This window comes from Mytilus californianus, unplaced genomic scaffold (genome assembly GCF_021869535.1).
Source record: "Mytilus californianus isolate M0D057914Y unplaced genomic scaffold, xbMytCali1.0.p SCAF_100, whole genome shotgun sequence".
In the NCBI taxonomy this organism is placed as follows: Eukaryota; Metazoa; Mollusca; class Bivalvia; order Mytilida; family Mytilidae; genus Mytilus; species Mytilus californianus.
The window spans coordinates 138,122-162,892 of record NW_026262583.1 but is presented as its reverse complement, the minus strand read 5'-3'; the positions used below and the strand labels follow the sequence as shown (position 1 = coordinate 162,892).

The window sequence follows — 24,771 nt, the reverse complement described above, 5'->3', positions numbered from 1 at the left end:
GAATTATTTCTTAAATATTTTCACTTTGCTGACGGAAGAAAAAAGGATTGCAGTTTACAAATTAAAAAAAAAATGATTTTATTTTCTAGAGCTACAGATATGAATGCCCACAGTTCCAGATCACATGCAATATTCATCATAACCATAGAGTGCAGTGGTGTAAGTATTTTATCACATATGATAAGGTATATGGACATAATAGAATATCTAAAATGACCTGACCAAGCTGTAGTTGGTTGTTTCAGTTGAACCGGGTCATCTTTAACATACACTCAAAAGTTAATCTGACAACATTAATTGCAAAGTGACATGGTAGTCTTTAAATGGAGATAAGCTGTAAAATTGCAATTATTAAGTGTATTGGAATGAAATTTTTTTTTTTGCCTTTTGAAAATGTCAGTTGTTTTGTTCTTAATTTACTTTATGTTAATTTATGTATATTTGATGGAATAAAAATGAAAGCATTTTTACAACAGAGTATACAACATGAAATTTACTCTATGTATATTTTTATGTTACAACAGATGGCAGAAGATGGTGAGAACCATATTAGAGTAGGAAGACTAAATTTAGTGGACTTGGCAGGCAGTGAAAGGCAGAGTAAAACACAGAGTCAGGTATGTGTTGGAAATAGTACTGTTTCACTACAAAAACTGCTGTAAATTCAGAAATTTTTTGTGATGTTTTTGTTTGTGCAAAAAATATGATTGGATAGGTTTGCAAAAATTATTTTAAATTTTGATAGCGTTATTTGTTTGCAGCATTTCCAGAAATCGCAACAATTTATGAATTGGACCCATTGGTGGCCTTTGGCTGTTTTCTGCTCTTTGGTCGGGTTGTTGTCTCTTTGACACATTCCCCATTTCCATTCTCAATTTTATTAGTGTCTTTTTTTGACATGTCATTTGTCTAGTATTGCTTTTATTTTAAGGGTGACAGATTCAAGGAAGCAACAAAGATAAATTTTTCCTTATCTGCCTTGTGCAATGTAATCTCAGCTTTAGTTGATGGACACAGTACTCATGTTCCTTATAGAGACTCTAAACTGACTCGATTATTACAAGGTAACTTATAAAACTCATGTCTTAGAGACTCAAAACTGACACGATTATTACAAGGTAAATAATATTACTAACAGAGACTCTAAACTGACCCAATTATTACAAGATGAAATATAATACTCATGTTCCTTACAGAGGCTCTACAGAGACTCTAAACTAACTCGATTATTTCAAGGTCAAATATAATATCTCTTATGGAGACCTTAAAGTGACTTGATTATTACACGATAATGTTATGATACTCCTGTCTTTCAGAATCCAGAACTCAAAACTGACTCCATTATTACTTGGCATTATATTGTACTTATGGTACCTACATAGTCTCAAAACTGACTTAATCATGACAGTGTAAAATATAATATTACTGGTGCTTACAGAGACTAAAAACTGCTAACTGTTACCTTATGAGCTAACATGTTAAATGTCCAACAATACAAAGCAGGATATATTCATATCTCATTAACATTTATCGTCCTGAAATATAATTATTGCATATAGTTGCTTACATCTACATCATATCACATCATCTTTTCATGTGTAATATTTCCCACTTTTCATATGTAATATTTCCAACTTTTCATATGTAATATTTCCCACTTTTCATATGTAATATTTCACACTTTTCATATGTTATATATTGCACTAAAATGTTTAACAGCCATGTATCCTATGCTTGATGAAAATTTGTCACATCACATACTTTTTATTATTTGGAGCATTAGAATAGAACATGGGGAGAACAAACTCTCTCTCTTTGCTCTCTGTTGTCATGGTATATATAACATGATTCCTGAATGATTATTTTTACAGATTCTTTAGGAGGAAATGCCAAGACAGTGATGGTAGCCAATATTGGTCCTGCCAGTTATAATTATGATGAAACACTAAGTACACTCAGGTGAATAATAAATAGTAATACATTAACACAGGCAGGTTAATGGTTTTAACTGAGTTTTTCTTGTGGTGAAGGATTTTATCCAGTGACATAGTTTTGGATATAATTCATTGCAGTCTGTGACGAATTATAGTACATAATCAATGGGATACTGGGAATTCGTTTATTTTTCATTGAATGAGGAAAACTCAAAATTTTCATGGATATTTGATTTTGTGGATTTGAAAAAGTCTGTACACAAACCTTTAGAAAATGTGTACTTCCTTGAACATTTAAATTTGTTAACCTCTACCCACGAAATCCACGAAAACAGGTATCCCACAAATCATAATAATGAATCCACAGTAATGAAATGAACAATACAAGCACAAATTACTTGATCTTTTGTTTTTGAAAATCCTCTTAGTTGACCTTGAAAGTACTTGAGTACTGGCTATGACAAAATTAACATTCCTAATATATATCCAAATAATATTTAAAAAAACTGAGATATTTCATTTATGAAAGAAAATACAGCAACAGTAGTAAGATAGGCTTCATAGTTTAAATGATGGATTTATTATATATAAACAGGTATGCTAATCGTGCCAAGAACATAAAGAACAAACCAAAGATAAATGAAGATCCTAAAGATGCCTTGTTAAGAGAATTCCAGGAAGAAATTGCAAGGTATAAACTGTGATAGTGTGATTAGTAGTAGATAATCTATTAAGGATAATCCGGTCCTAACTTTGTCACAGAACAAAACAAAACATCACTATCTCAGTATAACTGTTGAGGGACTAGTACTTGTATTACAGCAATGAAGTAAAAGGTTCAGAAACGACAATTATCAAAAACATCATTTTCATGTAAAAAATCAGTTTTATTAACAAAATTGTCCATGGATTTGTCAGTTTATTTTTAGCACATTTCTTGCTAACTGATAGCCAAATAAGATCTTTACAAATTGTTGGCATAATGTTTGGTTCTTTAAAGACAAGTAAACATAAGGAGATGTGGTATGATTGCCAATGAGACAATTATAATCCAATAATTAAAAAAGGATAAAGATTTGAACATGTGTAGGTCACAGTATAGCTATATAAAAAAGAAGATGTGGTATGATTGCCAATGAGACAACTCTCCACAAGATACTATAGCTACCAAAACTGAGAAAAACCCTTACCCTATATAGTAAGCTAAAAAAAACACCAGGGGATGACAAATTGTGAAACAATCCAAAAGCCTCATTTATACTACCAAAATTAATCCCAAAAACAAATTTGGCAGATAGCAACTAACTACAGCCACTGTATTACAGGCTTCTGGCTAGAGCCTTTTTTGTCTTAATAATTTTCAAATTTGTTGTGTAAGAAGAAAATAAGTTCATTTTCTCCAATTTTCTGTGTTTGATCTTTTTGACATCTTTAAAAGTCAATTGTTCACAAATACATTTATATAGTTAAAATTCACAATGGTCTGGAATTTTCCTAAAATCCTATATTTCAACCAGTTAAAGATTCTACATATCTGTTATTTGAATTAAAGATAATAGTAACAGTAGTCTGACAGATTTCATAAAACTAAAGCATGAGGTAAAAATAGACCATTGTAATTGTGTTGAATAAAATTGAGAATGGAAATGGGGAATGAGTCAAAGAGACAACAAAGTGTTTAAATATACTTGACGGTATTAACATGTATTTTTGAAATTAAGCAAACGACTACAAATAATCATCAATATTGTCAAGACTAGTGACCAATCAATACATCTTATCGCTATTTGTCCGCCATTACTGTACATCACAAAGGTTCCCGTAAAATTTTGACATCACAATAGAAACTAACTCTCGCCACAATGGAAAAGTGATTGTAGTATGACGTCAATAGTTCAAGCAGCGCAGATTTCCAAATAGTGACAAGGTGTATTGAAAAAGAAAGAACTCATTTGAAAGTTTGTATTTACAGATTGAAGGCACATTTAGATGCTAAAGGAGGACCAAGGAAGAAGAAAAAGAAGAAGAGAGTAAGAAGAAATGAAGATGGTAAGAAATGATATTTCTTCAACAGGAATCAAAGTTATATTGATAAAGATGTTTCTCATACAAGAAATTCAACAAAATGAGAGTGTTTTATTGATGTTATCAAACTACTGAATATAAAATTGTGTACCAGCTATTTTGATTTTGGGGTTTCCCATACCAAAACATGGACTTTATCATCTCTGCTTATATCAGATTGTTAATTCACAGCTATTTGAAACAGCTTCACAGAATTCCTATTTACTTGTACAGTTTCTTCTACAGGACATGAAGTTATACACATGCTATTTTGACCTAAATGGTTTTTTGGGTTTCCCATACAAAAATGAAATTGAAACACAAATTTTATATCATTGGAAACAATCATTTTTGAGAAAAGTTCATAAGAGAATCTTAGAAATTTGATTCTTTATCTCTTTGTTTCACATTAAAAAATTATGGAAATAAAAGTAAGAAAAATGCTCATAAAGAACTGCTCCTTCCTAATTTTTGTTTAAATACCTGATATGTTTGAAGTAATTGAATGATGAGACATTATTTAAAAGGAAATCATTATAAATTCAATATTACTGACCTTTCGATCCAAAAGATTACATGATTTGGAAACCATGCTTCCACTTTTGTTTTTAAAATCAGAAACTAACAGCTAAACAAAAGACAGTCGAAGAACCATTTTCTTTTTCATTGTATCTTTGATATGCCACCAAAAACATGTGCATGTTTGTAGAATTACTCTGTAAATTGAAACTAACACTTAAAATATATAGATGTATAAGAAGTTTGCTAATGAAATCCCCTGTTTTTATTGGTAATTAACAATACAGAGAGGAGGTAATTAACAATGCATGGAGGAACCTTAATGCCATTGTTGTAACACTAAGGGGCTTTGTTAACAACTATTGATGCAATAAAATATCTGAAGTTGGTTAAAAAAACAAAAATTTTTAAAAAATGTGGACTTGGCCATTCTGCATATATTATTTGGGGACAGCAATCAACATTTCCTTGGAAAACTCACATATATTTATTATACAAAATTGTCTTTTTCCTACAAATAATTTCACTTAAAAAAATTGTATTCATGCTGATTACATTACATCTGTTTTGTTACAAAAGGATACCAACAATGATGATAAAAGTAATGTTTTCAGTTGGTTTGAAACTGTTATATTTTTTTTTATGACTTCAGTGACTGATATTTTTAGGTGAGATAGTTAGTGAATCTGAAGGTTCAGAAGATGATGAGGGTGAGGGTAGTGAAGGGGAAGGAAATGAAAAAGATGCTGAAGCCTACATGAGTGAACAGAAAGCCAAGTTGGAGCAAGAAAAACAGTCTATACTCAATAACCAGACAATGGTGATAGAGGTAAGAAGAGAATGTCTGATAAAAAAACAGTCTATACTCAATAACCAGACGATGGTGATAGAGGTAAGACGAGAATGACAGATAAAAACAGTCTATACTCAATAACCAGACAATGGTGATAGAGGTAAGACGAGGTCTGATAAAAACATTCTATACTCAATAACCAGACAATGGTAATAGAGGTAAGACGAGAAGGTCTGATAAAAACAGTCTATACTCAATAACCAGACAATGGTGATAGAGGTAAGACGAGAATGACAGATAAAAACAGTCTATACTCAATAACCAGACGATGGTGATAGAGGTAAGACGAGAATGACAGATAAAAACAGTCTATACTCAATAACCAGACAATGGTAATAGAGGTAAAACGAGAAGGTCTGATAAAAACAGTCTATACTCAATAACCAGACAATGGTGATAGAGGTAAGAAGAGAATGTCTGATAAAAAAACATTCTATACTCAATGACCAGACGATTGTGATAGAGGTAAGACGAGAAGGTCTGATAAAAACAGTCTATACTCAATAACCAAACAATGGTGATAGAGGTAAGAAGAGAATGTCTGATAAAAAAACATTCTATACTCAATAACCAGACGATTGTGATAGAGGTAAGACTAGAAGGTCTGATAAAAACAGTCTATACTCAATAACCAGACAATGGTGATAGAGGTAAGACAACAAAGTCTGCTAAAACAGATAACAGTCCATTATCATTGTTTAATACTCATCTACATGATGCTTGTCAATTAATAACATTGTTATATCCCATACTTAAACCACAAAATAGCATTTATCCTCCATAGATGTTTTCCCACCTTGTTTGAACCCACAAGGTAGTCCAGGGTTAATGGTTTACCAGCAAGTAGTAGTCACTACACAAAATCACAGATATATGTAAGTTAATATGAATTTAATTTTTTACAGGAAAAAGAAAAATTGCTACAGGAAATGAAAGACAGAGAAGAAAAATTGCAACGAGAAAAAGAAGCTAAAGAGGCATTGTCTTCCAAAATAAAAGCTATGGAGAGTAAATTGCTGATGGGTGGTCGAAATATTGTGGATCACACAAATGAGCAGCAGAGGGCACTGGAGCAAAGACGAGTGGAGATTGCAGATCAGAAACGGAAGGAAAGAGAAATGCAACAGAAATTGGATGAAAAAGAAGGATCTACAGTCGAGATGCAGGAAACCTACTAATCATTACAGCAAGAAATTGAAGTCAAAACCAAGAAACTTAAAAAAGTACGTCAACATAATTAGAGTGTGACATATTCGGTATTGGTCACCATTTAAAATTTTGTTATATCAGTTTTTTAGTATTTTTAATGGCGTTTTAGACAAGTGGGTAATCTTTTAATAATATCAGAAATAGCAAATGAGAAATGTTGAATTTGGCACTGGATATTTCTCTATTTTGCAATCATTTTTTTTTTCTGGAAACATCCAAAATAAAAAAAATTGATAAGTGAAAAAGTCACTTGAATACCATCATAACTGCTAGCTTTTTTTTAAATAAGTATTTGTGATATAATGTGTAATTTTCTAACAAGGAAAAATAACTTTTGCTTTTCATTTCAGTTGTTTGCAAAGCTGCAGGGAACAAAACAGGAAATATTAGATCTCCAGGAAGAACATTCCAAAGAAAGACAAGAACTGGAACAAACTCAAGAAGAATTAACCAGGGACCTCAAACTAAAGTAGGATATGTTATTCCACAGACTCTTTTAAAAAGCATCAGTATAATAACAGGAGCATGATTTTAGATTTGAATGAAAGCTAGCATAATTCCATAGAATTGTCTTAATCTAGCTGTGGATCTATTATTCACAATTTGAGCCTAAAAAAGATCTTTGATTGTGGCAGTAACATAACTGCACTTGTAAGGGTTATAGTGATTTAGGATCTGATTGTAGGCATGATACTTTTTATTCAGAAATGTTTGTGATGTTAGGTCTGATTGTAGGCATGATACTGTTTAGTCAGAAATGTTTGTGATGTTAGGTCTGATTGTAGACATGATACTGGTAAGTCAGAAATATTTGTGATGTGAGGTCTGATTGTAGGCATGATACTGTTTATTCAGAAATATTTGTGATGTTTTATAAATGTGAAAATTGTGACAGAAACTAAAAATTAGCAATTATAATTTTTTAGCTTTATTTTATGCAGCATATCCTGGAATCGCAATAATGAATCTCTCATATGTGTCTATTGTTTAACAATTGCTAATATATATCCATTCATAAATGTTTGAGTTTACGGAAAACAGAAATAGGTGAATAAATATATGTCAATCACATGCCTTGATTTATATTGCAGACTGCTTATTATAGAGAACTTCATTCCAGCAGAGGAAAAACAGAAGCTGAATAACAGAGCATTCTTTGATGAAGATGAAGAAACATGGAAGCTTCGGCCACTTGCTCAGAAAAAGTAGGTTTCCATTCTGTAAAAAGATCAAAAACCAAACATATATAAAACAAGAGGATATTGATTTCATCTATGAAGCACTGAAACTGTAGCAAAAGCACTAAAAACCACTTTAAAAGGCAATAAAAATTAAAGTTTTATGATGTTGCCAGGAAAACTGAGAAATGTACCATCTCTGGGTGAAAAAAATCAAAATAGTGGTTAGTCCAACGAATGACCATGTTTAAAAATATTTTGTTTACTTTAGTTTTTTATTTGTAAATCTTTAGTCTATATTTTTCTTCTCTGCAACAAGGCCCATTGTAGTTAACAATAAATCAACTAACAAATTGAATTTTCTAAGACCAAACTTTATTCCCTGATGTTCTTCCATATGCATTTGAATAATAGATATATTTCTCTTCAGTTTTATCAAATATTATTTCATTGTTCAATGTTTACAGTACAATAACAATGGCAAAGAGACCACAGTCAGCCTTAGGTAACAGACGACCTGTTTCAGATTATGCTAAAGTTGCATCTGCCATGGGAGGTAACCCACGTTTTAAGGTTTGTATTTCAATGTAACTGTCTTACCAAAGATAATAGGCAGGGAAAAAGTGCTGGATTTTTACCATTAAAAGGAAAATTTTATAGACCTTATCACTCAATAGATGTTAGAATGCAGTCCATACATATTTCTGATCTGTCCTTCTGCATAGAATATAAAGAATAGAACTAAAGAAATATTAACCCTCTTTTATCTTTTAATGTGGTTGTACTTGGGTTCTGTTTGTTTTTTATTGAAAGAGATAGTCACATGAATAGATAGAACATTACATATCACATTATATAGTAGAACTAACTTACAAACATACAATACAAAGAGGTGAAGAGAAGAAAAATTTTGCTAAAAAAAGGGAAGACAACCAGGTAAAAAACAACTACAATTTACATGTCGCAAAACACACTAAATAAAACAACACCATCATGCTTAGTAATAAATTTGAATATTATTATAATTTTTTCAATATTGTCTTCAAATTTAAATTTTGCGGTCGTATATTGGTATGACGTTGGCATGTCGTCGGCGGCGTCGTCATTCTTAAAGATATTGATTTAATAATTGGTACATTGTTTTATCATGACAAGTTACAGATCAAGTTCGAATTTTGTTCCGGTCTGATGATTTTGTGCAGAGTTATGGTCCTTGGACTTAGAAAATTCACTCAAATAATCAGTTTTCCGCACTTTTTTTTGTCATGCTTGAAGATATTGACTTGATATTTGTTATATAGTTTACACCATGACAAGTTATAGATCAAGTAAGCATTTTCCAGTACAATTAATTTTTAACCGATAGGGGACTATGTATTGCCATACTCTCAGAATGCTTGTTTTTTTTAGATCTTGTCATTGATATTTAGATATGAACAACAGCATTACCCAAGATATTTTTTACAAATGTCTAAAGTAAAAGGATGCCAAAATTCAGAACTTTAAGCCATTATTTTGACAAATTTATAATGGGAAAAGAAATTAATCAAATACAAAATAAAAAGGTTTTCTTGAATCAAAAATGTTCTCTCCTATATGAGTTTCATGTGTAATGAAAAAGTAACAGCTGTATTACATCTAATGTGAAAAAGTACTCATTGAACATCAATAAGGAAGAATTAATTATTATGTATTATAGGGGGAGAATAAAATGATGGTCGAATTAGACATATAACTATAATGTATTATAGGGGGAGAATATAATGATGGTCGAATTAGACATATAACTATTATGTATTATAGGGGGAGAATATAATGATGGTCGAGTTAGACATGCCTAACAGAACTACAAGGGATTATGACCTGCCACAGGTGGCGCCACGTATTCAAGCAGCACTAGATGCAGCTCTACAGGACGAAGAGGATATAGATATTGAAGGAGGGTGGGTACTATTCATGTGCAATTTTTGTCATGATATGCAAATAAATTATTTTTCTTCAATCATTTTATATTTGTATTAACTCCGCAACTAGTAAGCCAGAATTAACAAAACAAGAATAGAATCAGGTATAAATTGTCATTTTGTTTCAATTTGGAGAAAACTGGACAACAGCTTGATTGGTCAAATTTTATTCCTATCAAACTACAAGGCGTTGGAGACTTTCTTCAAATTGACCTCTTTTCATGCTGTTCAGATGCTGTGCACAATATAAGTGAGGCTGATTAGGTTTACATTACCATGAAACTTTCATGGCAAATGTGTACCAAACTTGACAAGGAAAAGTGTTTGATAGGCCCATGGGAAAACTTGTATATCTTTTTTCCTTATTTCAGTCTGGTAAAAAAACATGTCTGCAAGGAACAATTCCTTATTCTAATTGTTCTATTTTTAAATTTCTTTATGAAATTATATCAAAATAAACTCTTTTCAAACTTTTTAAGAAAGATGATTGGGAGAACCTCTATGCAAATACCTCATTTTGTGCTGATTGAATGCATATGTAGCAGGAAGGTGCCAAATACATTCCCATTGAAAACTATTCAAATAAGAACTTCATCTTTTTCTTATTTTTCTATATTAGAGCAAACCATACTTGGACAGAAGGAATTTGTGGAAGAATCTTTTTTCCAAATTCCTCATTTTGCTGCAATCATTTTAAAGGCATGATTGGAAGAAGAAATTCCTGGTTCTCATTTGTGCCCTTCAAATCTATATGCTGCTTCTGCCTCTTCAAACTGATGTAGTGATTTTGCCCCTTTAAACCTGATGAGATTTGTCATCCTCTAAACATATCAAAGATAAAGTACTTATTGTACCTGAGTGCATGATTGAATGACATACCTAATTAATCTAGTGATTTTAGTACAGATTACGATTTCAATAGCTGATGTTAGAAGATAATCGATAATGAAACATGTAAATGATACACAGTCTGTAGATTAAAAAAATACTACTCATTATGAAAAACAAAAATGTTGTTATTAAATTTACTGCTCCCTGAAATTTTGACTTTTTGTATGTTTCAGAACTCCAAATGTATTTAGTATGAAAGCCAAGCCTCGTAAAAAGTAAGTAATTTTTTGTTCTTAAATATCTACTTTTGATATGGAGTTTTGCTTGTAAGATAACCAGAAAGAGAATCACCCTGTCTGTCCGTGCCGCCATAATAATAATAAATGAACCAAAATTAAAAAAACATACAAGACTAACAAAGGCCAGAGGTTCCTGACTTGGAACAGGTGCAAAAATGTGGCGGGGTTAAACATGTTTTGTGAGATCTCAACCCTCCCCTATACCTCTAGCCAATGTAGAATAAACTCAATTATACTCATTTGAAGAACACTACCTGAGAATGTGCAGAAAGGAATATAATCTTGGTCATACTATTCAAAGGGGAGATAATCTATTTTACCTATTTCAAAATTGCTATTAGTGGTAATAGTTTCAAGGGAAAAAATCGGTTTTCTGATTGTGAGTTCACATTGTTTTGTCCATTTTTAAATGTCCGGTGAAACAGAAAAAATACTATTACTTTTTTCAAGACTTTAAACATAACGTACCCTAAATGGTGTTGGGAAAAATCTGGAAAAACATGTAAACTGGCAAAATTGTTATCTAGACTTCAAAAACTTAAATAGAAAATTGAAGTAACTGGATGTCACAAGAAATAAATTATTTGACAAATGTATCAGCAAGCAAATGCAACACAATCATTATTCCCTATATCTTCTTTTAGTTATTACTAAAAATCTGAAAGTATTTGAAGAAAGTATAGTTCAAGGTTTATATTTCCATGAATATTTGTGTAATATATTTGTCAAATATAAGAACACTGTTACATTTTGAATCATTGATTAGAAAGATATGTATTTGTTTCTCAAGAATTATTCTTTTGAATTTAAAGTAGTCATAGAATCTACATTTAAACAAGTTTAATTTTTGTGGTAAGAAATTCAGTACATCAAAATGAGAGGTCACCTTTTTTGTGGTAATTACAAATAAAGATTATTATGTTAAAGCTGGTGGTATAAAATGTTTTAGATTTCAAGTTTATGATTTTTTTTTTTAAATCAGTGTATATGGAAATGCAAAAGTAATAAATGCTTGAAAGACAAAATGTAAATCCATTATTAGTTACCTTTTGTTTATATTTCAGTCTGTTTCTTTCAAAACTAATTTTTAAAGACTTCAATAGCAGATTTGTTTTAATATTCTAAACATGACTGGAAATTTTCTATAAAACATTTTTGTTTTGTTTTGTTTTATATAAGATCAAAATCACTGAAATACTTGTTTTTTCATGAGTGATCTCCCATGGTTATATTACTATACAGATACCTATACATCAAACCAGATATGACTTCAGAAAAGACATTTTTATGTTACCACATTATCTTTACCAAAGGACATTAGATTATTACAAGATTTACTTAAGAATTGTATTCATATTTTAAATTGTTCTGTTTAATTTCTATAAGAGGTAATTAAAGGATAACTTTGCAAAAAGTTCTTCAGGCTAAAGTTTATGGTCACCTTAAACTGTTTCATGTCAGATTAATTTTAATTTTACAGGTAACAGTTTTTTTTATAACTTTTATTACCAACTAAATAAACCACTGACAGGTGAACATTTGAGGGAACTTTCATGAAAGACCTCCAGATTGCTTTTATCAATGCATGATCTTGACAAATGTAATTTGAATATTTTGTAGCAGCAGACCAAAATCATCAAAGAGGAATGAACAGTCACAGAAATTTCCACAGTCACGAGGTCTGGTTCCTAAGTGACCATGAGGTTTGGTTGCCATGTGACCTCTATTTACAGCTGATACCATGTCTTTCTGCACACACAACTTCATGCAAACTTTTTCCAATTTGATTTTACAATGTTCAAAGTTTAAGTATGTAATATATAAGTTGTAGAAATTCTGTCATTTTATTTATTATGCTGTAATTTTTGTCTGGCTTGCTACAAAAGTCTCAAATATAAAAAAAGTATCACTACTACTCAGTCAGTGGCAACATCAACCATTGTAACATATTGTAAACTCTAATGTTTAATGATAAAGTCTGTTAAAGGGTTTGTTTGTACATGTACTAAATATTGTAAGTATTGTTTTGTTGTGAAATTGTTTGGTTTCCCTGAAAGTCTGTCACTAAGGATAATTTCTGTGTAAACTTTCATTTCATACAAAATTGACCATAATTACATAAAAAAAAAGACTTTTCATGAAGATATATTGTTCACAACAGGGAGTTATGTACATAAATAACATATTTCTATCTGTGATATTTAATGTTGTGTATACATGTGAATTTTGGAAGAAGAGTGTTAATGATATTCACACAGTTATTGTCTGAGTTAGTAATCTATCATTGTCATGCAGTTGATGTGCCCAATATGTGTATTTCTCATACGAAAGCAAACAGAACAAAACTATGAACATAGTGCTAGAAACTGACATTGATTTGTGACACATCTCATGTAGTATTAATTACCTTTCAACTCACTAAATTTTGAACTGAATAATTTACAAGTAAAATGATATAGATATAGTGGGTCTTTTTCAGTAGCCAAAAAAATTAAAGCAACGAAAGTTTCAAATGCTGCACCGAATCTTACCAAAATTCACTATTTATGATTACAAAAAACATGACAGCTTCCTTGTATTTTTTAAAAACCTATATTACATTTATGTTTTGAGACATTTAATACATTTATGTTTGAGTCAGTTGTAAGGTATAAAATGTTTTCAATATATTCGGAAGAATTTCTTTAACAGAAAAAGTAACATTCAAATTTTTGTGTGCTATTCAAGGGTGAGGCCACATTCACAATGTTTAATTAAGTTTATGAACATTAATTATAAAGTATCAATGAGTTAATTTTGAAAATTCTTAAAGTTGTTAAAATACTTTTGAATAAAGAATTGATTGCATGTCAAACAATTGATTAGTTTTATTTCAAAAAGATGTAAACAATAAATCTTGTGTTCACAAAACATGTTTCACTTAGGCAGTGTAAATGTGGCCTTAGTTGCAATTATTTCCATTTAGTTCATTCATATAAATGTTACTTTACAAACTTCTTTGAGAAAAATTGTACCTTTGTCTCTGTTCTCTCACAAATTTCTATAGGAAAACACTGTTACAATCTTTTTTGTATGTATCATTTATAAGCAGTATTCATTTTATATTAATTTCCGTCCATATTTATTTTTATTGATTGTATATGTCATTTATACAAACTAAATGGTTGTTTCTTTCCATGATCTGTTTTATATTTATTATGTGGTAATTATCTTAATAAATTATTTCATGCTGATATTTTTATGTCGTTTTATTCTGTCACAAACCAGTGTTTGTCACGCCTGTCTGTCTAAAGATCTGTAAGTGCAACCCGCCTTAAGTACAAAAGGGGAGATAATTGGTTTGTGAAACCTGTAATATAGTCATTATATTATAATAAACTTGTAAGTGCTAAACCATTTGAAATCTTTAAAAGTAAAACAGTAAAACACCATGATAAGATGTTCATGAACCAAAATAGTACATGATAGATTTCTGAAAGGGGTCTTTTAAACATACCTATTTTAGTCTTGCCTAGGACAAGAGCCACACAGAATGCCAGATATTGGTATCTCAATCAGGGGGCAGTGTTAACTGTTTGTATAAAGCAGTTTTTGTCGAGCCTGCGACTTTTGTCACAGAAAGCTCGACATAGGGATAGTGATCCGGCAGCGGCGTTAGCTAACTTCCTAAAAGCTTTATATTTTAGAAGGTGGAAGATCTGGATGCTTCATACTTTGTATATGGATGCCTCATGTTACGAAGTTTCCGTCAGTCACATGTCCAATGTCCTTGACCTCATTTTCATGGTTCAGTGACTACTTGAAAAAAAAGTTAAGATTTTTTGTAATGTTAAATTCTCTCTTATTATAAGTAATAGGATAACTATATTTGGTATGTGCGTACCTTGCAAGGTCCTCATGCCCGTCAGACTGTTTTCACTTGACCTTGACCTCATTTCATGGATCAGTGAACAAGGTTAAGTTTTGGTGGTCAAGTCCATATCTCAGATACTATAAGCAATAGGTCTAGTATATTCGGTGTATGTAAGGACTGTAATGTGTACATGTCCAACTCGCAGGTGTCATCTGACCTTGAACTCATTTTCATGGTTCAGTGGTTGTGTTAAGTATTTGTGTTTGGTCTGTTTTTCTTATACTGTATGCAATAGGTCTACTTTATTTGGTGTATGGAATGATTGTAAGGTGTACATGTCTAGCTGGCAGGTGTCATCTGACCTTGACCTTATTTTCATGGTTCAGTGGTCAAAATTAAGTTTTTGAGTTTTGGTCTTTTTTTCTAATACTATATGCAATAGTTCAACTATATTTGGTGTATGGAAATATTTTATGATCTATATGTCAGTCACTTAGGTTTTAGTTGACCTTGACCTCATTTTCAAGGTTCATTGCTCAGTGTTAAGTTTTTGTGTTTTGATCTGTTTTTCTTAATCTATAAGCAATAGGTCAACTATATTTGTTGTATGGAAGAGTGGTTAGCTGTACATGCCTGCCTAGCATGGTTCATCTGACCTTGACCTCATTTTCATGGTTCATTGGTCAATGTTTAGTTTACTTGGTTAATGTTAAGTTTATGTGACAGTTGTAATAAAGCTTTATATTTAGGACTATCAATATAATATCAATGATTAGTAAAGAAGGCGAGACATTTCAGCGTGTGCACTCTTGTTATCAGAAAGTAGATAGATGCCTTATGTTAAAAAATGTCTGTCAGTCATATGTCCATTTGTCCTTAATCTCATTTTAAATGTTCAGCAACTGCTTAAGAAACATGGATGGTGAATTCCTCATAAGTAATAGAATAGTAATATTTGGTATATGGGATCTTTGCAAGCTCTACATGACCATCAGACAGGATTCACCTGACTTCAACCTCATTTCATGGAAAAGGTATTCTATAAGCAATATGTCAACTATATGTATGGAATGATTGCAAGTATCTTCTGACTTTGACCTCATGTTTATGGTTCTATAGGAAAACACTGTTACAATCTTTGTCAAACTTTCAAAGTTGAGTTTCTACAGTGCTGTCTTTTTTATAAGACCGCAAGATAAATACCGTTCGTATAATGCTATCATGTCAGAGTCGGAGTCGTCAGCAGACCTATTTGGTTTCCGTACAATAATTTTAGTTCAAGTGAATGGATCTCTATGAAATTTAACCAGAAGGTTCAATACCATAAAAGGAAGGTTGGGATTTGAGGGTTATAGTACCAAACGTTCAGGAATTAGAGGCAAAAAAGGGACCCCAAAAAAACAAGCATTTTTCTAGTTTCCAGACAATAACTTAAAGTTAAGTGTTAAAGTTTATGGAACTCTCTGAAATTGTACATTTCCTGAAAAGAAAATAATCTTCAAAATTTCCAAAAAAGATGGGGGATTTTTTTTCGATTTTTTTTGGGGGTTCATATTTTCTTTTCTTCAAAATTTTGAAATTTCCAATTTTTTCAATTTTTTTTCAATTTTTTTTGGGGGTTCATACTTTTTTCTTTTAAGATTTTTCAAAAAAAAAATTGAGGGGAGGGGGGGGGGGACAAATTTTTTGGGGGATTTTTTTTCATAATTTTTTTCTATTTTTTTTCCCCAAAATTTTTTCCATTTTTACATTGATTATTTCTGATTTATATATAAAAGCAACAAATACTGATATGGCAGGAGATTCACACCAAACAGGGTGTGTAAATTATTATATATATAACAGATTAACTAAGTATTGTGCAACAGCACAGTATAGCGCAATAACACAGTAATATTATTTTTTTATTTTGGGCCCTGTTTTCAAATTAGTCCATATTATGGTTTGAAGGGTCCAAAATTAAACTTTGTTTGATTTCAACTAAAATTAAATTTTTGGTGTTTTTTTTATATGCTGAATCTAACCATGTTGTTAGTTTTGGGATATCAGACCATACTATGTAAATTAAATGTCCCATTTCAAATTTTTACGATCTTTGACCACATTTATTTTGCGTCAGAAACCTTAATTATGCCAAAAATTGTGTCTAGACTTGCCCCAACTGTTCAACTGACCTCGTATCAGGCTGCGCTTGGTGAAGCATTTTATTCAGATTCTATAAGCAATAGGTCTATGGAATGATTATAAGGTGCACATATCGATCTGTCCCTGACCCTGACCTGATTTTATTTTATTGTTCACTGGTCAATTCTAAGTTCTACTGGTTAATATGAAAATAAGGAGATGTATGATTGCCAATGAGACAACTATCCACCAAAGTTCAAATGAAGTGGATGTAAGTCTGCTTTTAGTTCACCTGATCCAAAGAGTCAAGTGAGTGTTTTTTTCATCATCTGGTATCTGTTGTAGTTCATTAAGTTTTACAAAATTCTTCTCCTGTTTCAAGTGAATGTAATAAGCCTTGTGTATAAGTTTCATAACATTTAGTTGAGGTAAACTAAAGTTAGAGAAATGATTTTTTTAATGTTAAATTAAAGAAAATGAAATGAATAATAAGAAAACATATAAGGGAGCTACCATTTTATATATACATGGGGGGGGGGGGGGGGGGCTAGGATGAAAAATTTTGGCCTGCATTTTTTTGTAGTTGTAATCTCTGTCCTGCCTGTTTTGTTTCTTCACTCTATTCGGTCCTGCCTTTTTTATTAGTTAACCCTGACTTTTTTTACATAAATTTGTCCGCCATTACTGGACATCACAAAAGTTCCCGTATAATTTTTACGCCACAATGGAAAAGTGTTTGTTGTATGACGTCAAAAGTTCAAGCGGGACAGATTTCCAAAAAGCGATAAGGTGTGTTATTACATTGGTTGCAATGAATTACTTATAGAATAACTAATCAAAGAATTCAAATAGAGAAAAATATTCAACGAGTGACCGAACAACACATTAATTCACGAATGCGCGTAGCGCATGAGTTAATTATCAGTGTTGTTCGGTCACGAGTTGAATATTTTTCGATATTTGAATTCTTTGATTAGTTTTCGTGAATACACCTTATCGCTATTTGTCCGCCATTACTGGACATCACAAAAGTTCCCGTATAATTTTGACGTCATAATAGAAAATATCTGACGCCACAATGGAAAAGTGATTGTTGTATCTCGTCAAAAGTTGAAGCGGGACAGATTCTCGGGTCAGGCGGGACAGATTTCCAAATAGCGATAAGGTGTATTAATGTGCTGTTCGGTCACTCGTTGAATATTTTTCTCTGATTAGTTATTCTATAAGTAACGTCATCGCGTTGTAGGCCGTGAAACGTCGATACTTGATGTTTTCCACTACCAACAAGGTAACAGATTGGTTAATACACCAAAACGAAGTCGGTGACCATATGATTATTTTATATCATTAAAACGGAAATTTATGTATTAATAACAAATATTTTTGTAAGAAAAATCTATGTATTTGACAAATTTATGAACATTTTTCGGCGATTTTGTATGCTTTCTATACAAATGTTCACCTATTTTAGAAAACAATTCTATCAGTAATAATTTTTTTTTTCTTCGATTTTTCAGATATAATTCAACGAACCAAAGTTGTATGTAAAATTTTCCAAATCTGTGACATAGCTAGTTTACCGTTCTTTGACCTTAAGGCAAAACTAACTACGCTTAAATCGTGCGAAAAATAATACACACCTATAATAAAGTAATTTGGTTTATTAGTTTATAGTTTATTTCAAACCAGAAGCAATACAGCTTATATGTATATCATAAATATATACATGTTTATCATAACAGAACACATTACATACAATCGGAGGCAAGACTACATAGTATAAATCATTCAAAGAATTGTCCTAAAAATTTTATATCTGTGGCGTATTTCAAATGTTTTCCTAAATTAGACAATTCCGATACATTCTTTGTTGAAAATAACTGAACTAATTTAAAAACAGATGTATTTGTATAATAATACCTTTTAATATACAGTTTTCTTATATTGTCATATTTTTGACATTTTAAATAAAATGAAATTCATCCTCGATATCACCATGGTTACCTAAAGTACATAATCTTTTATTTCTTGCTCTTTTTATGAATCTACCATATTCAATATTTAATTTGTGTGAACACAATCTATACTAGTTAGAAATATAATACATTGTGTGTTTATGAAATTGGATAGAGTGTACACATACCGTTTTCCAATAAACTTACTTTTCTAATTACAAGTGACACCTCTAAAAAGTTTTCGTATACATAACTCAATTAATGTGATACACTTGTGAATGACAAAATAACAAAAAAAGGAAAGTCGCAAAATGGTACTTGATCCTATCTTTCATGAGGGGCGTAAAGGAGGGTATCTGCACGGAAGAACGCGAATTAAAATTGCCATTTCACGATGAACGAACAATTAAAAATTTCTTGTACGTTGATCTTTTTACCGATTTCACGAAACACGGTGAATAACGAACCTTTTTCACGGCTGCACGTGAAATAAAAAAGGCAAAACACGTTGCACGAAAATAAACCTTTACCACCCTTTTTCATTATTCTACATAACATATCACATTTAAATTCCATTACCTTAAACAGTTTCATATTTATTAGAAAAACTACAATAAAAGGCGACATCACTCCAAAAAGGCAAAAGCTAAAAACATCATAATTGAAACTTCGTTTTATCATTTCAATGACCTATCAACACGTCCAAAGCCAGCAGTTTCATCGAGAAAGACAAATATTATTTGATAGAAACAACAATTTAACAACATGTCAAAGTTCAGAGGCTATTACTCAGGAGTAAAACCAGGGAACCCTCAAATCGAACTCGATCTATCTTTGTGACAAACAACGTAAATTCGAATCTTGAAGAAAAAAAAATCCTTGAGTTGATCAAAATTTAATTGTCGAAAAGCCCGAGTGCGGGCGGCTAGAGGTAAAATATAATACTGAACTCATTTGTGTCTTATGGTATAAAAACCATAATTACTATAAGTTTGACAGTCAGCTCTAAACAATATGTTAGGTTCATTCCAACAACAAAATTCGAAACACAAACAGAAACAATAATAAAAGGTTTAGGTGATTTGACTTTGTATAGAGACTTTGTCATACTAGTAGATTAAACCGGTTTTTGGGGCCCTTTATAGCTTGCTGTTCGGTGTGAGCCAAGGCTCCGTGTTGAAGGCCATACTTTGACCTACAATGGTTTACTTTTACAAATTGTGACTTGGATGGAGAGTTGCCTCATTGGCACTCATACCACATCTTCTTGTATCTAATTAATCTGTACCCCAATCTCCCGTTATATATTTAGCCATTAACATAAATTCTTAAAAGGACCAAACATTTAATTTAGAAAAAAAACAGTGTCAACTAGTGCTCGAAAAACAAATGTGATTCCAGTTGAGGCAACTTGGTAAGTCACCAATGAATAACTGCACAATTGCGCGTCTGATTCTTTACTAAGTTCAGTGTTTCTGTCCGTTTCTTCAATTGCAATTATCGATGGAGAAATATTCGAATGTTTGAGAAACGTCCTTTAGTTTCTGTAATTTAGTCAAATGCATTGACATAGACAAATGGTGCAAGTTAGAAGAAATGTTTGAGCAGAAAGTGTTGATCATTATTCAATCAATGTTGCATGTTTATCCGCTTTTATATGGGCAACCGTATTATAATTATTATTTTAAAGTTTCTTGCTCATTCATTGACTGCATCTAGTGTGTGTCGTCAATTTTGCTATCCAGGAGCTTGTGTTCATTATATTTCACCATATGATTTTTTTCTAAAGAAACGATTGGTGTAAACACTTTTCATATTTTGTAGTTGTTATCAGAACTGATGGGAGATTTGAATACCCACCGATGTGCCCAAAGGCAAGTCCCTCTACCAGGACAAACAGTTTTCAATTTTTTGATATTTCTGTCTGTCCAGTTGCTTGTTATGCATGTGTGTTGTCGTGTGTTACTTATATTAATAACTGGTAAAGATGGAGAAGGGGAGGTTTAGGTACATATAAAACCGGTTTAACTTTATAATATAAAGATAAGATGGTGTGGTATGATTGCTAATGAGACAACTTCACAAGAGACCAAATGACACAGACATAACTCTGCTCTAAGGCGGGATTTCTACCACGGCAGGTCTTCTTGATATTTTATATAATAGGTTTGGGCTGATTGCTGGTTTGCTAGTTATTTCTGTTTTTTGCTATTGACCACCGTTATCATATTGTTGATAGTGACATGTATGTTCTGCAATTTTTTAGAGGCGATTCCTGGTTTACTAGTGATTATTGTTTTTTTTCTGGCTTAACTTCTTTAGTATAGCGTCTAACTTTTCATTTTGTGTACGTCTATTTTATTGTGGCCATGGTGTTTACCGTTTGACTTGCATATCTTACTTTTTCTTTTCTCGATTGTTGAATGATTACCAAATTTGTATTTTGAATACCGCGATGAGAGGAGAACTTGATTTCATAACAGCATGTGTTAGAGTTTGTGTTATTCAACGTACCTGTCAATATTATATTGAACGAAGATGCTTTTGTCCTTTGATGCTCGTCATTTTTATTTATAACACTTGAATAAGATACGATAAGAAAAGATATTTTTATTCTAATTAAAGGGCCCATGAAGAACAAAGTAATTAATTACAATAATTTGTATAATTGACACAAATAATTTTGATAATCATATATACATATGAATATAATCAACTAAATTTTAAGATCGTAAGCCACAGCCAGATCAGAGCCATAAGCATCAGTAATATAACATATTATATATAATATAAACAGGCAAATATTCTTAATAGGTTACATGTATTCATATCTGTATTATATTGATAGTTTTTATAGTTTAAGACATTTCTTACTATAAATTACAATAATTTTCAATACCTTTAGGTCTTCTTGATTAAAAAGCCAATTGAACTTTGAACTTGTGTTTAACATTTCCAAATTTTTACATCTTATCAAAAGTTTATCATTGAACTCTTCTCAAGAGATTATAAAGAGGACATTCACATATAAAATATTCGCCATCTTCAACTTTATCTAATAAGACTTTTTACATAATCTTTGTGATTTATCTATATAGTTTTTTGCTTATCTATCCATCTCTATTTTTAGGGGGTTTGCACTTATTCTGATCTGGCATAGTGCTTGTCTGTCTTTAAATTATTTTAATTCCTAATATTTTTCTGTATCAAAAACATGTTTAATTGCAAAATAAGTCAAGAGTTTACCTTTATCTGATTTAATGGTATATGTATTTTCTCTAAAATCTTTCCAATAATTTAGAACACTTTTACATAATTCATCCTTAACTTAGTACATAATTGGCCAACACTTACATTTAAGTTTGATAAGTCTAGTTTTTTTTTCATTTAAAAATCAGTACAAGAAAACCACATGATGTAGAATTTTTTTTTACATGTTACTCTGTATTACCATGGAAGTATTATATTGACAGGAACTCCAACAAGCGGACTTCTAACGTTTATAGTGCGATGCCGCAAAATCGTTAAGTATCTGTTAATTAACTCGACATGTCATATGGATGCATGGTTTCCGATCAAATTTTTTGAACCTCGTGATTGATCGTAATTACGGAACATACCGAAATAACCGGATGTATACTTAATTGTCAAGGAAATGACATTTACCGACCATGTCACTAAATGACAAATTTGTCAGTTTATACGAGTTTTGCTTGCTAAAGAGCAACGTACACGTACACGTACAAGCCATAAACTTTTCAGTTTAAATTACAATCAATTCAAATAGTAAGATTTTTTATTCATTAGAGGGCTGTTGGATAAACACGCATAACTGTTACATGTGTATATAGATGCTAGGCTTTAAAATCGTAAAATTCTAACAAAAAGTAAACGGACAAGTTTTTATCAGCAATTATTATCGCGTTTTACTGCTGCTGTCGATTTATGTGTATACTTTATCATGTTTTGACCTCTTGTACACGTTTGTGTCTGAGGAAATAAAATATTTTGTCTTTTTTCTTTTGCTAACTTTGACAAATATTTTAATTAAGACTTAGTGTTTACTGAAAGAATTTCGAACAAAAATTTAATCCAAAAGTTGGTTCCCCGTAGCGGCGGGGCCCGGGGGAGGTTAAAAGGATTTGATCGGAAAAAAATCTAATATTTTGATTAATTATTTTATTTACTGAAAGTCCAATGGCATTCTGTTAAATACGGACCGATTTTTTAGATCTTTTCAGCTTTTGCCTTCATTTATTGAACGGAAACAGGTGTCGTTATTCATGTGGCGATTCACATATAACCAAGGGAGTTTCCGTGTTTATTTGCATTGGTAGGTAGATAAGACACTCGATACCAAATCACGTGATAAGACCAGCTTCAGTTAACAGAACAGGCGAAGGCGGCATCGCAGATACCCCACAAAGGAGTTATCACGTACTTGACAAACTGAGTCGGAACCTTTTATTTTCTTTAAGAAATCAGTGGGATGGGAATGTACTAATTTTTCGTTGGAGTTCCTGTCAATATAATACTTCCATGGTATTACAAATATATGAAACATATAATGAACCATCCTCTGTGTTCTCTAATCTATGAGAAGATTTTAACATAGCCAAAAACATTGAAAAATATATAGGAAATCTTTCTAATTCAGGCATAACAGCAAAATTACTTGCTTTTCTGTTAACCCAAAGAATATATACATTTATCTTACCTCCTATACATTTATAGAAATATGATTGGTTAAAAGCAACAGCGTGGAGACCGTGTATTTTCATATTAGGTAAGAAGGCGGGGCTTATTTCAATACACTGTAAGAAGCATAAAGATGCATTAAAGTTGAGACATTAGGATTTGATAATGCTAGGAACAGTTGTAATTTAAAAAAAAGCTTTCATTGATTTCTTGTATAGCTCATCTTTACGGCAATGTGTAAATTTACCACTAGATACAAAAGTAAATCCTAGCTACTTATAACACTTTACACTTTCAAATCGTTGCCCATCTAAATACAATGGACAACGATTGTGTTTTTCTTGTTTTTTGAAAATTAAAACTTTTGTTTTATTAAAGTTTACATTTAAACATCATTTTGAGCAATATGATTGTAACCTGTCCATACTCTCTTGTAAACCATCTTGTGTATCTGATAAAAAGTAACAATGTCATCTGCATACATAAGAAATTAAAATAGATGTCAAAAACGAAAACAGACATACAACTGAAGAAGAAAAAACAGACAACAGAGGTGTAATACGAAAACAGACATAAAATTAAAAAAAAAAACAGTCGTTAAAATCAAAAACAGACACAAAAAACGAAAACAGACATAAACATAAAAAAAAAAACAGAGGTTAAAAAATAAAAAACAGAGGTCTAATACGAAAACAGACATACAATTAAAATATAGACGTCAAAGAATTTAAAAAAAAACAGAGGTTAAAAACAAAAACAGACAAAATACAGGAACTAACAGGTGGCACCACTGCCGCTGTACGGTATCTGATTTCGATTTTTAAAACTGTTTTAATTTTTTAACGTCTGTTTTTGTTTTATTAAGTCTGTATTTGTTTTTGATGTCTGTTTTTGGTTTTAACATCTGTTTTCGATGTTGATTTCTGTTTTTGATTTTATTGTCTGTTTCTTTTTTAATTTTATGACTGTTTTTCGATTTTGATGCCTGTTTTTTTTATTTTATTTTAACGTCTGGTTTTCATTTGGTGTCTGTTTTCGTTTTTGAAGTCTGTTTTTGGTTAAACTATAAATAAGAAGATGTGGTTTGAGTGTCAATGAGACAAATCTTCATCCAAGTCACAATGTATAAAAAGTAAACAATTATAGGCCAATTAACGTCTGTTTTAATAATAAAAAAAAGTTTGCCCGAATGGCTGCACATAGCTTAGCGTCTTTTTACCATATTAACAGATAGACAAATCGTTAACACTTCAAACTGTTTTATTTTACCATTTGCGTACGCAACCTTCA

The 24,771-nt window shown here is 31.3% G+C and overlaps 1 pseudogene; it reads left to right on the top strand.

Moving 5' to 3' along the window:
- The first annotated feature begins 524 nt into the window (after nt 1–524).
- On the top strand, nt 525–14,086 carry LOC127719200 (kinesin-II 95 kDa subunit-like; annotated as a pseudogene).
- The last annotated feature ends 10,685 nt before the right edge of the window (nt 14,087–24,771 follow it).